Raw genomic sequence first — 14484 nt, forward strand, 5'->3', positions numbered from 1 at the left:
TTTATTCTATTATTTGGAATGTAAGGTTATCAGAGCGGGGCATATGGCGTGGTACATGCTTGTGTTGAATAGTTACAAAAATGTTCCAGTTAATGTAGGTTTCAAGAAGCTAAGCTAAGGATTAGGGGATCTGTATTTGGACCACAAAGACCATTTCTTGAGGAAAGTCAGGTGTGTGTGGGATTCCCAAGAGGATAATTCCTCAAACCTATGGATCTGGTCAATTTTTTGAATCCATTGGTCTAGAGTTGGAACAGTGGGCTGTAGCCAAAATTTAGGAAGGTGAAGGTGAGCCGCCAAAATCATCTGTGTATATACAAATGGTGGTTTGGCATTCACCTTTTCTTGAGAGAGTGAAAGTAGTGCAATTTGCGGAGAGGGCTGGATCGATGTACCACAAACATCATTAGCAATAGAAAAGACTTCACACCACCATTTCTGGATAAGAGGGCAGGTCCACCAAATATGGAGGAAGGTTCCTCTCTCTCCAAGGCACCTTCAGCACGCGTCAGAAGCAGATCTAGCATATCTCGCTATCTTATCTGGTGTATTGTACCATCTTGTAAGAATTTTGTAGCTGTTTTCCTGGATTCTGACACAGCGGGAGGCACCATGTGGGAGTTCTAGTAATTTAGGTAGAGATTCATAAGGAAATGTGGTATTTACAGTGGGATGCGAAAGTTTGGGCAACCTTGTTAATTGTCATGATTTTCCTGTATAAATTGTTGGTTGTTACGATAAAAAATGTCAGTTAAATATATCATATAGGAGACACACACTGTGATATTTGAGAAGTGAAATGAAGTTTATTGGATTTACAGAAAGTGTGCTATAATTGTTTAAACAAAATAAGGCAGGTGCATAAATTTGGGCACCACAAAAAAAGAAATGAAATCAATATTTAGTAGATCCTCCTTTTGCAGAAATTACAGCCTCTAAACGCTTCCTGTAAGTTCCAATGAGAGTCTGGATTCTGGTTGAAGGTATTTTGGACCATTCCTCTTTACAAAACATCTTTAGTTCATTCAGGTTTTCAATTATATCAGGTCTTGGGACTGAGATGGCCATTCCAGAACGTTGTACTTGTTCCTCTGCATAAATGCCTTAGTGGATATTGAGCAGTGTTTAGGGTCGTTGTTTTGTTGAAAGATCCAGCCCCGACGCAGCTTCAGCTTTGGCACTGATTCCTGAACATTGGTCTCCAGAATCTGCTGATACTGAGTGGAATCCATGCGTCCCCCAACTTTGACAAGATTCCCAGTCCCTGCACTGGCCACACAGCCCCACAGCATGATGGAACCATCACCATATTTGACTGTAGGTAGCAGGTGTTTTTCTTGGAATGCTGTGTTCTTTTTCCTCCATGCATAACGCCCCTTGTTATGGCCAAATAACTCAATTTTACTTTCATCAGTCCACAGCACCTTATTCCAAAATGAAGCTGGCTTGTCCAAATGTGCTTTAGCCCACCTCAAGCGGCACTTTTTGTGCTGTGGGCGGAGAAAAGGCTTCCTCTGCATCACTCTCGCATACAGCATCTCCTTTTGTAAAGTGCGCCGAATGGTTGAACGATGCACAGTGACTCCATCTGCAGCAAGATGATGTTGTAGGTCTTTGGTGCTGGTCTGTGGGTTGACTCTGACTGTTCTCACCATTCGTCGCTTCTGTCTATCCAAGATGTTTCTTGGTCTGCCACTTCGAGCCTTAACTTGAACTGAGCCTGTGGTCTTCCATTTCCTCAATATGTTCCTAACTGTGGAAACAGACAGCTGATATCTCTGTATCCTTCCCCTAAACTATGATGGTGAACAATCTTTGTCTTCAGGTCATTTGAGAGTTGTTTTGAGACCCCAATGTTGCTACTCTTCAGAGAAAATTAAAAGATGAGGGAAACTTACAATTGACCCCCTTAAATACTCTCTCATAATTGGATTCACCTGTGTATGTAGGTCAGGGGTCACTGAGCTTACCAAGCCAATTTGAGTTCCAATAATTAGTTCTAAAGGTTTTAGAATCAATAAAATGACAACAGTGCCCAAATTTATGCACCTGCCTAATTTTGTTTAACCCCTTAAGGACGCAGGGCGTATCGGTACGCCCTATTTCCCGAGTCCTTAAGGACTCAGGGCGTACCGGTACGTCCTAACTTGAAATCGGCATTCCGGCGCCCCAGGGGTTAATCGGAACGGGATTTCGGCTGAAATCATTCAGCCGGCATCCCGTAACAATGCAGGGGGGGGTCATTTGACCCCCCCGCATCGACGATCGCAGAAAACCGCAGGTCAATTCAAACCTGCGGTTTTCTGCGTTTCCGGTCCATTCGGGTGTCCTGTGACCCGATGAACCGGAAAAAGACTGCGATCGGTGGCGTCATTTTACACCACCTATCGCAGTCCGAGGATTTGGAGAGGCGGTGCTGGCCCTGGTGCTGAACGCCGCTGTCCAGGGTGCTGATTGGAGCAGGGGAGAGAGGCGCGAGATTCAAACTTCCTGCGCTCCTCTCTCCCCTCCTCTTCCTGTCCAGCACCCTGTCCGTGCAGCACCGTCCAGAACGAGCTCCTGTGTCCCCACAATCGGCATCCATCACCCTCCTGCACCCATCGCCACCCAGGTAGGTTAGGGTCAGTGAGGGAGAGGCACCGTTAGGCAGGGAAAGAAGGGAAAAGTTAGTTAGAAAAAAAAAAAAACTTTTATTTCCAAACTTTCCAAACTTTCTTTGATCCATCCATCAGACCCCAGATCCCCCCCTGCCACTTGCCCCCCCCACCAGACCCCCCCACCACCAGACCCCCACCCCACCCCACCCCCCTTCCCCACCACCAGACCCCCACCACCAGCCCCCCCCCTCCCCTGACCACCAGCCCCCTTACCACCACTTTTTTTTTTTCTGCGTGCGCTGACTGGCCGGCACTTTTTAGCGTCCGTCCAGTGTTAGCGCATCGCCCGCCCCACCACCCCACCGACCGCTGATCAGCGTTGTACCGCTGATCAGCAAGTTTGAACTTTTTTTTTCCTAACACTTGCCCTTTCTTTTTTTGCCTTTTTTAGTACGCGAACACCCGTTGCCCCCACACACACGCACATATAATAAAGGTTTCCACACACGCACACATACACGCACACACACCCATGGCCCGCCGGATGTTCTCGGCCGAGGAGGCATACGCCCAGATTGCCTCCGACTCTGAGAGCCCCAGTGAGGATGAGGATGACCCCACGTTCCTTTTATCATCCGCATCCTCCTCATCATCATCTGATGACGATGAGCCACCAAGGCGGCGGAGACGCCGCCAGGCGGAGCCAGGGGCCCCACATGCTAGGGATCCTGTGGCCCACCCTAGTACGAGCCGCCCTGGGGTTCGTACTGGTTTCCCGGCCCACCAAATAAGTCCACCGGAGCCCCCTGCCGATGAACTTAGCTGGTGTCCCCCAGTGGACTTTGAGCCTGAGATTCCGGATTTTGCTGGCAATCCTGGAATCCAGATTCCCACAGTGGGGTTTACTGAAATAGACTATTTTAGTTTTTTTTTCAGTAACCCACTGGTGAATCTGATGGTGGAGCAGACGAATCTGTACGCCCAACAGTTCGTCGCTCAAAACCCAGGCTCATTTTTGGCTAGACCCGGTGGCTGGACGCCGGTCAGTGCAGCCGAGATGAGGACATTTTGGGGCCTCGTGCTGCATATGGGTCTAGTCCAAAAACCCAGTGTCAGGCAATACTGGAGTGGGGACGTCCTATACCAGACCCCACTGTACAGTATGGTCATGACACGTCCCCGGTTTGAGGCCATCCGGAAATGTCTGCATTATTCCGATAATGCAGCATGTCCCCCCCGAAGTGATCCTGCCTATGACCGGCTGTACAAGATACGGCCGGTCATCGATCACTTTGGGGCCACATTTCAGCAGGCCTACGTACCTGGAAGGGAGGTCGCGGTTGATGAGTCTCTCGTTGCGTTCAAGGGGAGACTCAGTTTCCGCCAATATATTCCCACAAAGCGGGCGAGGTATGGCGTGAAGCTATACAAAATTTGTGAGAGTACCTCAGGGTACACTTACAAATTTCGTGTGTACGAGGGGCGAGATTCCCGGATTCAACCCCCAGAATGTCCCCCCACTCTGGGTGTTACCGGGAAACTCGTGTGGGACCTTATGTACCCACTGCTGGATAAGGGTTACCACTTGTACGTGGACAACTTTTATACCAGCATTCCCTTGTTCAGGTCCCTTGCCGCCAGATCCACGTTCGCTTGTGGGACCGTGCGGAAAAATCAACGCGGCCTCCCTGCCTACCCCCTCCAGGTACCTATCCCCAGGGGTGAGACCCGTGCACTTACCAGTGGAAACCTGTTGCTGGTCAGGTATAAGGACAAGAGGGATGTCCTTATGCTGTCCACAATCCACGGTAACGGCATCACCCCAGTCCCTGTGCGAGGTACCGCGGCAACGGTCCTCAAGCCCGATTGTATCGTCGCCTACAATCGGTATATGGGAGGAGTTGATCTCTCGGATCAAGTCCTCAAGCCATATAACGCCATGCGCAAAACCCGGGCATGGTACAAAAAAGTTGCGGTCTACTTGGTGCAGGTTGCCATGTACAACTCTTTTGTACTATCCCGAAGCGCTGGCAGCACAGGGACATTCCTCCAATTCTATGAGGCAGTCCTCAAGGACCTGATCTTTTCGGACCGGGAAAGAGCAGGCCGGAGTACCTCGGGAATTGGAGGCGCCCGGATCGTCCCTGGCCAACACTTTCCAGGTGTGGTCCCCCATACTGGAAAGAAGGGACGAACCCAAAAAAAGTGCAGAGTGTGTCGCAGGAGGGGGATACGGAAGGACACCACCACTCAGTGCGACACTTGCCCCGATCATCCGGGCCTCTGCGTTATCGATTGCTTCAGGGAGTATCACACTTCCATGGAGTACTAAATTTTTATAATCCCCAACAGTCCACTAGAGAACATAAAAAACTATGGCTCTCAGACTTTGGAGACACGGAAACATTTTTTTTTTCCCAAAAAAATATTAGTTTTAGTGCAGGCATCCTCAAACTGCGGCCCTCCAGATGTTGTAAAACTATAACTCCCAGCATGCCCAGACAACCTACAGCCATCAGCAGGGCATGGTGGGAATTGTAGTTTTACAACATCTGGAGGGCCGCAGTTTTTAGGATGCCTGCTTAGTGTCTCCAAAGTCTGAGAACCATACATATTGGGCATCGTCGCGTGCGTAAAAGTCGTCGCTATAAAAATAACTTTTGCCCAAACGCCTCGGATGAACGGTGTTAAAAATATAAAATAAAAACGGTGCCAAAACACTCATTTTTGGGCAAAATTTCCATTTGAATCCTTTTTGCCGGTAATAAAGCAAGGGTTAACCGCCAAACAAAACTCAATATTTATGGCCCTGATTCTGTAGTTTGCAGAAACACCCCATATGTGGTCGTAAATGGCTATATAGCCGCACGGCAGGGCATAGAACGAAGGGAACTCCATATGGTTTCTAGAAGGCAGATTTTGATGGACAGTTTTTTTTTTGACACCATGTCCCATTAGAAGCCCCCCCTGATGTAGCCTAGACTAGAAACTCCAAAAAAGTGACCCCATCTAAGAAACTACACCCCTCAAGGTATTCAAAAGTTACTTTACAAACTATGTTAACCCTTTAGGTGTTCCACAAAACTAAATAGCGAATGTAGAAACAATTTTAGAATTTTTTTTTGTTACATTGCCTCAAAAAAGAGTAATATAGAGCAACCAAAAATCATATTTACCCCTAAAATAGTCCCAAAACAACAACCACCTTATCCCGTAGTTTCCTAGATGGGGTCACTTTTGTGGAGTTTCTACTCTAGGGGTGCATCAGGGGGCTTGAAAGGGTACATGGTGTAAATAAACCAGTCCAGCAAAATCTGCCTTCCAAAAACCATATGACGTTCCCCTTCTTCTATGTCCTGCCGTTTAGCCAAATAGTAGTTTACGACCACATATGGGGTGTTTCTGCAAACTACAGAATCGGGGCAACCCATTTTGAGTTTTGTTTGGCAGTTAACCCTTGTTTTACTCCTGGAAAAAATTGATTATATTGGAAAATTTTCCAAAAAATAGAAATTTCAAAATTGTTTCTCCATCTGCCATCAACCCTTGTGGAACACCTAAAGGGTTAACAAAGTTTGTAAACCCAGTTTTGAATACCTTGATGGGTGTACTTTCTTAGATGGAGTCACTTTTTTGAAATTTCTATTCTAGGGGTGCAACAGGGGGCTTCAAATGGGACATGGTATAAACAAAACCAGTCCTGCAAAATCTGCCTTCCAAAACCCATATGGTGTTCCCCTCCTTCTATGTGCTCCTGTTCGGCCAAACAGTAGTTTACGACCACATATGGGGTGTTTCTGCAAACTACAGAATCGGGGCAACCCATTTTGAGTTTTGTTTGGCAGTTAACCCTTGTTTTACTCCTGGAAAAAATTGATTATATTGGAAAATTTTCCAAAAAATAGAAATTTCAAAATTGTTTCTCCATCTGCCATCAACTCTTGTGGAACACCTAAAGGGTTAACAAAGTTTGTAAACCCAGTTTTGAATACCTTGAGGGGTGTACTTTCTTAGATGGAGTCACTTTTTTGAAATTTCTATTCTAGGGGTGCAACAGGGGGCTTCAAATGGGACATGGTATAAACAAAACCAGTCCTGCAAAATCTGCCTTCCAAAACCCATATGGTGTTCCCCTCCTTCTATGTGCTCCCGTTCGGCCAAACAGTAGTTTACGACCACATATGGGGTGTTTCTGCAAACTACAGAATCGGGGCAACCCATTTTGAGTTTTGTTAGGCAGTTAACCCTTGTTTTACTACTGGAAAAAATTGATTATATTGGAAAATTTTCCAAAAAATATAAATTTCAAAATTGTTTCTCCATCTGCCATTAACTCTTGTGGAAGACCTAAAGGGTTAATAAAGTTTGAAAAAACAGTTTTGAATACCTTGAGGGGTGTAGTTTCTAGAATGGGGTCATTTTTGGGAGGTTTCTATTATCTAAGCCTCACAATATGACTTCAAACCTGAACTGGTCCATAAAAAGTGGGATTTTGAAGATTTCTGAAAATTTCAAAATTTGCTTCTAAACTTCTAAGCCTTGTAACATCCCCAAAAAATAAAATATCATTCCCAAAATGCTACAAACATGAAGTAGACATATGGGGAATGTAAAATCATCACAATTTTTGGGGGTATTACTATGTATTACAGAAGTAGAGAAACTGAAAGTTTGAAATTTGCTAATTTTTCAAAATATTTGGTAAAAATTGTATTTTTTTATGCAAAAAAATTAACTTTTTTGACCCAATTTTAGCAGTGTCATGAAGTACAATATGTGACGAAAAAACAATCTCAGAACGGCCTGGGTAAGTCAAAGCGTTTTAAAGTTATCAGCACTTAAAGTGACAGTGGTCAGATTTGCAAAAAATGGCCAAGTCCTTAAGGTGAAATAGGGCCGAGTCCTTAAGGGGTTAAACAATTATAGCACACTTTCTGTAAATCTACTAAACTTCATTTCACTTCTCAAATATCACTGTGTGTGTCTCCTATATGATATATTTAACTGACATTTTTTATCGTAACAACCAACGATTTATACAGGAAAATCATGACGATTAACAAGGTTGCCCAAACTTTCGCATCCCACTGTAGATCCAATTCCCATTGCATAACAAAGGATGGCTTAGCCATCATAGGAGGTAGACCCAGTTTACTGTATAACCGTGAGATAAGTTTTCTGGGTAATGTTTGTAGTGAAATTAGAGCTTCCAGCCAAACTAGGGGGCGAAGGAGATCTCTTACATTGATGTGTTGTTTTAGATAGGCCCTAAGGTAAGCAACTGAGATAAAGTCTCGTGAATGGGGGTTGAGTAGAGTATTTGTGTCTCTTAAGTCCATCCATACTCCAGTAGGGAGAGCTAAAGAGATTATTGGAGTCAAAGACGACATCAGCCCTACTGAGGTAGAATCTCTTAATGTGGGAGGGGCCGTGCTTAGTACATCTGCTACGGTCAGGGTAGGCAAAGGAAATGGGATAGAACAATGTGTGGAAGATAACCACTTCCATGCTTCCAATGTGGCCCGGACAATTGGGTAATGAGACATATGGCCAGAAAAGACTGTCTCCTGACCCAAGAGAAGCGCTCTAGCTGGTCTATTCAGTATATCTAGTTCTATCTGGACCACGGCAGAAGCTGGAGAAGCGCTCAACCAAGCTATTGAACGTGAGAGGAGAATGGCCTTTCCATACAGCTCCGGGCTCGGTAGGCCTATTCCCCCAGTGTGCCTAGGCTTAGTGAGGAGAGTAGAAGAAAGCCTAGCCTTCTTTCCATTCCAAATGAAAGACCTAAAATTTTTCATAATCGAGTCATAATAATATTTGGGGACAGGAATGGGGAGAACTTTCTGCAAAAAGGTGAGTTTGGGAAGTATTAGGGAAGAAAGAAGGTTTTTTCGACCAAACCAAGACAGTGTTGGATTGGATCTGGCCAAATTATCAATAGCCTCGATAATGGATTTTTTTAAGGGAATATAGTTAAGAGAAAAGAGTTCTGTTATTTCTGGGCTAATTTTGACCCCTAAGTATGTGATATTGGGAGAGGACCAATTAAATGGGGAATCCAACATTAGATGGCATTTGGTTGCCCGGGGAATACCCAAGCATAGGACTAGCGATTTATTGGCGTTAATTTTAAAATCTGACATTATGCTGTATGTATTCAGGTGGGACTGAATTCGGGGTAGGGACGTTTTTGGATTGATCGTCATTATAAGTACATCATCCGCAAAGGCTGCAATTTTCTGTTCCCTGCCTCCCAAACATAGACCCATTACCACCCGGTCCAATCTTATATTTGCTAAAAGAGGTTCAAGAGCTAGTATAAATAAGAGGGGTGATAGGGGGCATCCCTGGCGAGTCCCATTTCTAATAGCAAAGGAGGAGGATATAGTACCGTTAACTAGGACTGAGGCTGTTGCTTGTTCATACATCGAGAAAACTGCTTTAATATAGGAGTCAGGTAGGCCAAATCCAGGTAGCACTTGTTTTAAATATGACCAGTTAACCCTGTCAAATGCTTTCTCAGCATCTGTGCTGAGTAAAAGCAAGGGAGAGGAAATCCGTTTAGCATGGCAAAGAGTATTAATCACCCTCGTGGTATTGTCTTTGCCTTCTCTGTTACGGACAAAACCTACCTGATCTCCATGAACAAGTTGAGGGAGGAGAATAGCTAATCTATTAGCTAACATCTTGGCCAGGAGTTTGAGGTCTATGTTTAGGAGGGAAATGGGTCTGTAATTTGAGCATAGTTTGGCGTCTTTCCCTTCTTTGGGGATGAGAGTAATGTGGGCTGCCGTCATATCTCTTGAAAGAGGGATTCCCTCAAGAGTTTGGTTGCAAACTTCCAAAAGATAAGGAAGAAGGCGTTCCTGGAACATTTTGTAGTATGCTATCGGAAGGCCATCAGGGCCTGGACTCTTTCCTGTCGGCATTTGATTTATTGCTTTTTTTAGCTCGTTTAGGGAAAAGGGGCTGCAAGGCTCGACTTCTGTTCCAGGTTAATGTTAGGAAGTTTAGCGGCTTCCAGAAAGGAAGATATGACAGAGGCATGGGTTCTTGGTTCAATTGTTGAGGGGAGATTATATAAATCATTATAAAATGATCGAAATTGGGCGGCAATCTGATTGACCGAAAAAATAGAAGTCTCATCTTGTGAGGATAGTTGGTGGACATAATTTGCGGACCTCCTCCCTTTAATCTTGTTAATTACAAATTTGGTGGCCTTATCCCCATGTGCAAAGAATTTGTGCTGAGAGCTCATGTAGTATTTAGCTGCTCTGGTGGCTAAGAGAGATCTAAATTTGGCCCTATATTCTGATAGCTTTTGGAGTTGAGTGTCAGAGGGTTTAGCTTTGTGGTGTGACTCTAGCTTCTGAATATTTTTTAGAGTGTCATCTATTTCTCTTTCTCTCGCTCTCTTATGGTATGTGCCAATGCTAATGAATTGTCCTCTAACTACTGGCTTATGAGCGTCCCCGAGGGTGTTAGCCGTTATATCAGAGCTTTTATTTAGGGAGAAATATTCTGTAATATGCTTGGAAATCCGCTCGACCGAGTCCTGATATCCCAGGAGGGTTTCGTTTAGGCGCCAGTTGAAGCACGAGGGCGTTTCATTAGGGGCCAGTACTGTAGTGTATACTGGGGAATGGTCTGATAAATGGATAGCACCGATAGATGCCTCCCTACATAGGTGTATGTGTTCTTTAGAGATAAACAGATAGTCTAATCTGTTGTATGTTTTATGTGTTGGGGAATAGAAAGTAAAGTCTACAGAGCTAGGATGGAAGGATCGCCAAACATCAATCAAATGCAGATCCCAGAGGGTATTTCTAATAGTTTTTAGGAACCTTCTAGAGTGAGATGATTTATGAGAGGAGGTATCTAGTTGAGGATAAAGAGAAACATTTAAATCACCCCCAGCAATTACTATACCCTCCTTAAAGGACTCTATAATAGGGAAAATGTCGGAAAACCAACGGGATTGGTTAGAATTAGGGGCGTATAAGTTAATAAAAGTATATGTTTGTGGCCCTATTGTGCCTTTGAGTAGGATATACCTGCCTTCTGGGTCTAAACTTTGGCTGACTAGTTTAAAGGGGATTTTCCTCTGTAACCCTATACTTACCCCGCTAGAAGCTGAAGAACTACTCCCACAATGGTACCAGTTGGAGAAGTGGGAGAACCGCATGTCTTGGTAGCGATTGAAGCGGAAGTGTGTCTCCTGAAGAAAAATCACACCAGCCCCGGCTTTTCTTAGAATGGCAAAGATTTGGTTCCGTTTAGAAGGGGAGTGAAAGCCTTTGACATTGTAAGAAGCTACTGACAAGTCAGCCATTATTTATGGTGTGTGTGGGATTACCTTGTAGCTGTTGTGGTCTCTTTTTAGGAGGTATGTCAGGTTCATTGTAGTCTTCTGAGAAGAGCTACTAAACTAGTACATGGATTGCAGGATAAAACTTACCAGGAAAGGTTAAAGGACCTTAATATGTATAGCTTGGAAGAAAGAAAAGACAGAGGGGATATGATAGAAACTTTTAAATACATAAAGGGAATCAACTCGGTAAAGGAGGAGAGCATATTTAAAAGAAGAAAAACTACCACAAGAGGACAGAGTTTTAAATTAGAGGGGCAAAGGTTTAAAAGTAATATAAGGAAGTATTACTTTACTGAGAGAGTAGTGGATGCATGGAATAGCCTTCCTGCAGAAGTGGTAGCTGCAAATACAGTGAAGGGGTTTAAGCATGCATGGGATAGGCATAAGGCCATCCTTCATATAAGATAAGGGCCGGGGGCTATCCATAGTATTCAGTATATTGACAGACTAGATGGGCCAAATGGTTCTTATCTGCCGACACATTCTATGTTTCTATGTTTCTAGGTTTCTGTCTCATGTATCATGGGAGTTGTGCGTGAGTAGGGATCACTCCAATTCAAAAGGAGAGACAAATACCTTGAGTTAGGGGTAGGGAAAAGGAACAGAACACAACTTATTAAACAAACAAAAAATGTGAACATAGACAAAATATGATTTGTCATAATCAGGAGGGGGTTAATTGGTCTGTAGACCGATTGGGAGATCGTATAACGCCCAGAGAAGGGCAGAAGTAAGGCAAAAATGAGAAGGGAACACTTAAAGGCATGTGAGTAGACTATTAGAGATCATACTAACAGTGATATCACAGACACTAGGCGATTAATAGGTGAAGACCTCTAAATATCAGCATAGCTTAAGGCTACCATACTATAGACAAATAAGTCTTTCTACTGTTCTTGTGAGAGACTTCTTGGGGTGAGCTGGAGACCCCTTTTCTTGGATCGGGAGGACTTCGGCGTGCGTAGTATTTCAAAAGGAGCCACCTTGGGGATATCAGGCAGGGTACCGAGGTCTTGGAAGAGTTCCCAATTTTCAATCGGCATAGGCGGTACATTTAGAAGCTCAAAGGCAGATGTGAGATCTGTAAATGATGATATGTTAACTCTCTTGCCCGCATATGAGAAGGTCAGGCCAAATGGATAGGACCAACGATATAGAACTTTTTTGGTACGTAGCCAATCTGTCAGGGGCTTAAGGGATCTGCGCTTCTTCAGAGTTGAAGGGGCTAAGTCCTGATATATATCAATCTTGGAGTCTTCATATGTTAATTCAGGATGTTTGCGTGCGGCTTCCAGAATAGCAGTTTTCACTTGAAAATTAAGGAACTTACATATTATGTCCCTTGGTGGTTCGGCTGGTTTAGGTTTAGGTCTAAGGGCTCTGTGCGCCCGTTCTATGATTATTTCTTGAGGAAAGTTAGGGCCCAGCAGCGTTCCGCATATTTCAATAATGGAAGCTGAAACATCCCCAGGGGAGACCGATTCTGGCACACCCCTGAATCTCAGATTATTTCGGCGCCCCCTGTTTTCTTGATCTTCTAATGAACAATGTAGATCATTTAAGTATAAGGCGCAACGGCGAAAAGAATCTGTCACCGCAGACTGATGGTTTAAGATCTCAGCTTGGTGCAGCTCCAAGTTTTCCACACGGTCCCCAATATGCCTCACCTCATTTCTGCATGCAGATAGCTCTGCAAGGATCGGCTCCATTATCCTGCTCAGAGCACGGTCGAGGTATTTTCTTGTGACCGGGAGGTCAGAGCTGGCTTGTGCGTCATCTGAATCGCTCTCTCCTTCCGACTGTGCTTCGGCGCTTTAGCCTGTGGTATCGGCGCCATCTTGGGCTCTCTAGCAGCTACCGTTGCGGCGGCTTTCTTTAAGAATTTCTTCATGTCTCCCCCAGCGATCTGGGTTTTGGAGGGAGCAGGGGTGTCACCATGCTTGGCGTTCCCGATCTTCACCATCTCTGCCACTGTAAGCTAATTTTAGCTAGCGTTAGGGACGAATCTCTACACAGAGCACAGAGCTATGCGACCATCTTCATCCGGCGCAAGCTCCGCCCCCCCATCAACACCATTTTTAACAAATTATCCCTGCCAATCAGAGATAAGGGAAGTTTATTCCAGGATATCGCTTTGAGTTTAAACTTTGCTAGTATTGGTAGTATATTGTCAGGAATGTACCTATGAGGGTTAGTTGAAACCTCAATTCCTAAATATCTAAAAGATGACGCCACTTTAAGATTAGTGTAAACAAGGGAGAGAGACTGCGGAAGGGGGGAGAGCGGGAGAATTACAGATTTATCCCAGTTAATAAGTAAACCAGACTGTTTACCAAAGTCAGATATAAGTGAAGAGGTCAAATTTCCTACATATAACATGTTGTCCGCATAAAGTGAAACCCGTTCCTCCATCCCCCCTCTCTTAAGACCTTTTATCAATGGAGTGGATCTAAGCAGGCATGCCAGCGGTTTAATTGCTAGTGCAAAAATCAGAGAGGACAGAGGACAACCTTGCCTCGTACCCCTCTCCAATTCCAGTATCTGAGACACGCCACCATTTATTCTAAGTCTAGCTCTCGGCTGATCATATAATAGTTTTACCCACTTAATGAAACCAGGACCAAATCCCAGCTTCAACAGCACAGCCTAAAGGTAATCCCACTCGACGCTGTCAAAAGCCCTGGCAGCGTCAAGTGAAACCACAGCCTCACAATCCCCCCCTTCCCAATTGGAGATTAAGGAACAGGCGCCTAAGATTTAGGGAGGTGTATTTATCTGGCATAAAGCCACATTGATCTTCATGAACAATAATAGAGATAACACTTAATCTGTTAGCTAACACCTTGGCCAAAACTTTAATATCCGCAGTCAATAATGAAATAGGCCTATAAGAGTGTACCAAGGTAGGGTCCTTACCCGGTTTTGGAACTATTGCTTCTCTCATCGAGCTTGGTAAAGTACCCACACGATAGGAATCCTTATACACATTTAAGAGGTGCGGGAGCAATAAATCTTGATGTCTCTTATAAAACTCTCCAGGAAGGCCATCTCCCCCTGGCGCATTTTCATTAGGAAAGGACCTCAATGCCAACTCCAGTTCTACTAATTGAATGTCCCTATCTAGTAACTCCCTTTGTTCCACAGAGAGAGTAGGCATTACGATCTTATTTAGGCAACAATCCCTATCCTTCGGGGAAACTACCAATCTAGATCTAACCCCTTAACGACTGCAATCCGTTTATATACGTGCTATTTGCACATGCCCCGTGCAGCTAGCACGTGTATAAACGTCAAGCCAGCTCTTTAATCCAAGCGCTGCAAAACGCTGGGATTAAATGTTCTGCCCCTGCACTGCTGCTGTCACAGACAGCATACAGTGCAGTAATGCCGGCAAGGGACCAATCAGAGTGGTTCCTTGATGGCAATCGATCCGATTGGTTAGTCTGTGCGACGGTTAATCGATCCGATTGGTTAGTCTGTGCGGCGGCTCCATTTCTGAGCCGCCGCCATCAG

Source organism: Bufo bufo, chromosome 6, assembly GCF_905171765.1.
Source record: "Bufo bufo chromosome 6, aBufBuf1.1, whole genome shotgun sequence".
NCBI lineage: Eukaryota > Metazoa > Chordata > Amphibia > Anura > Bufonidae > Bufo > Bufo bufo.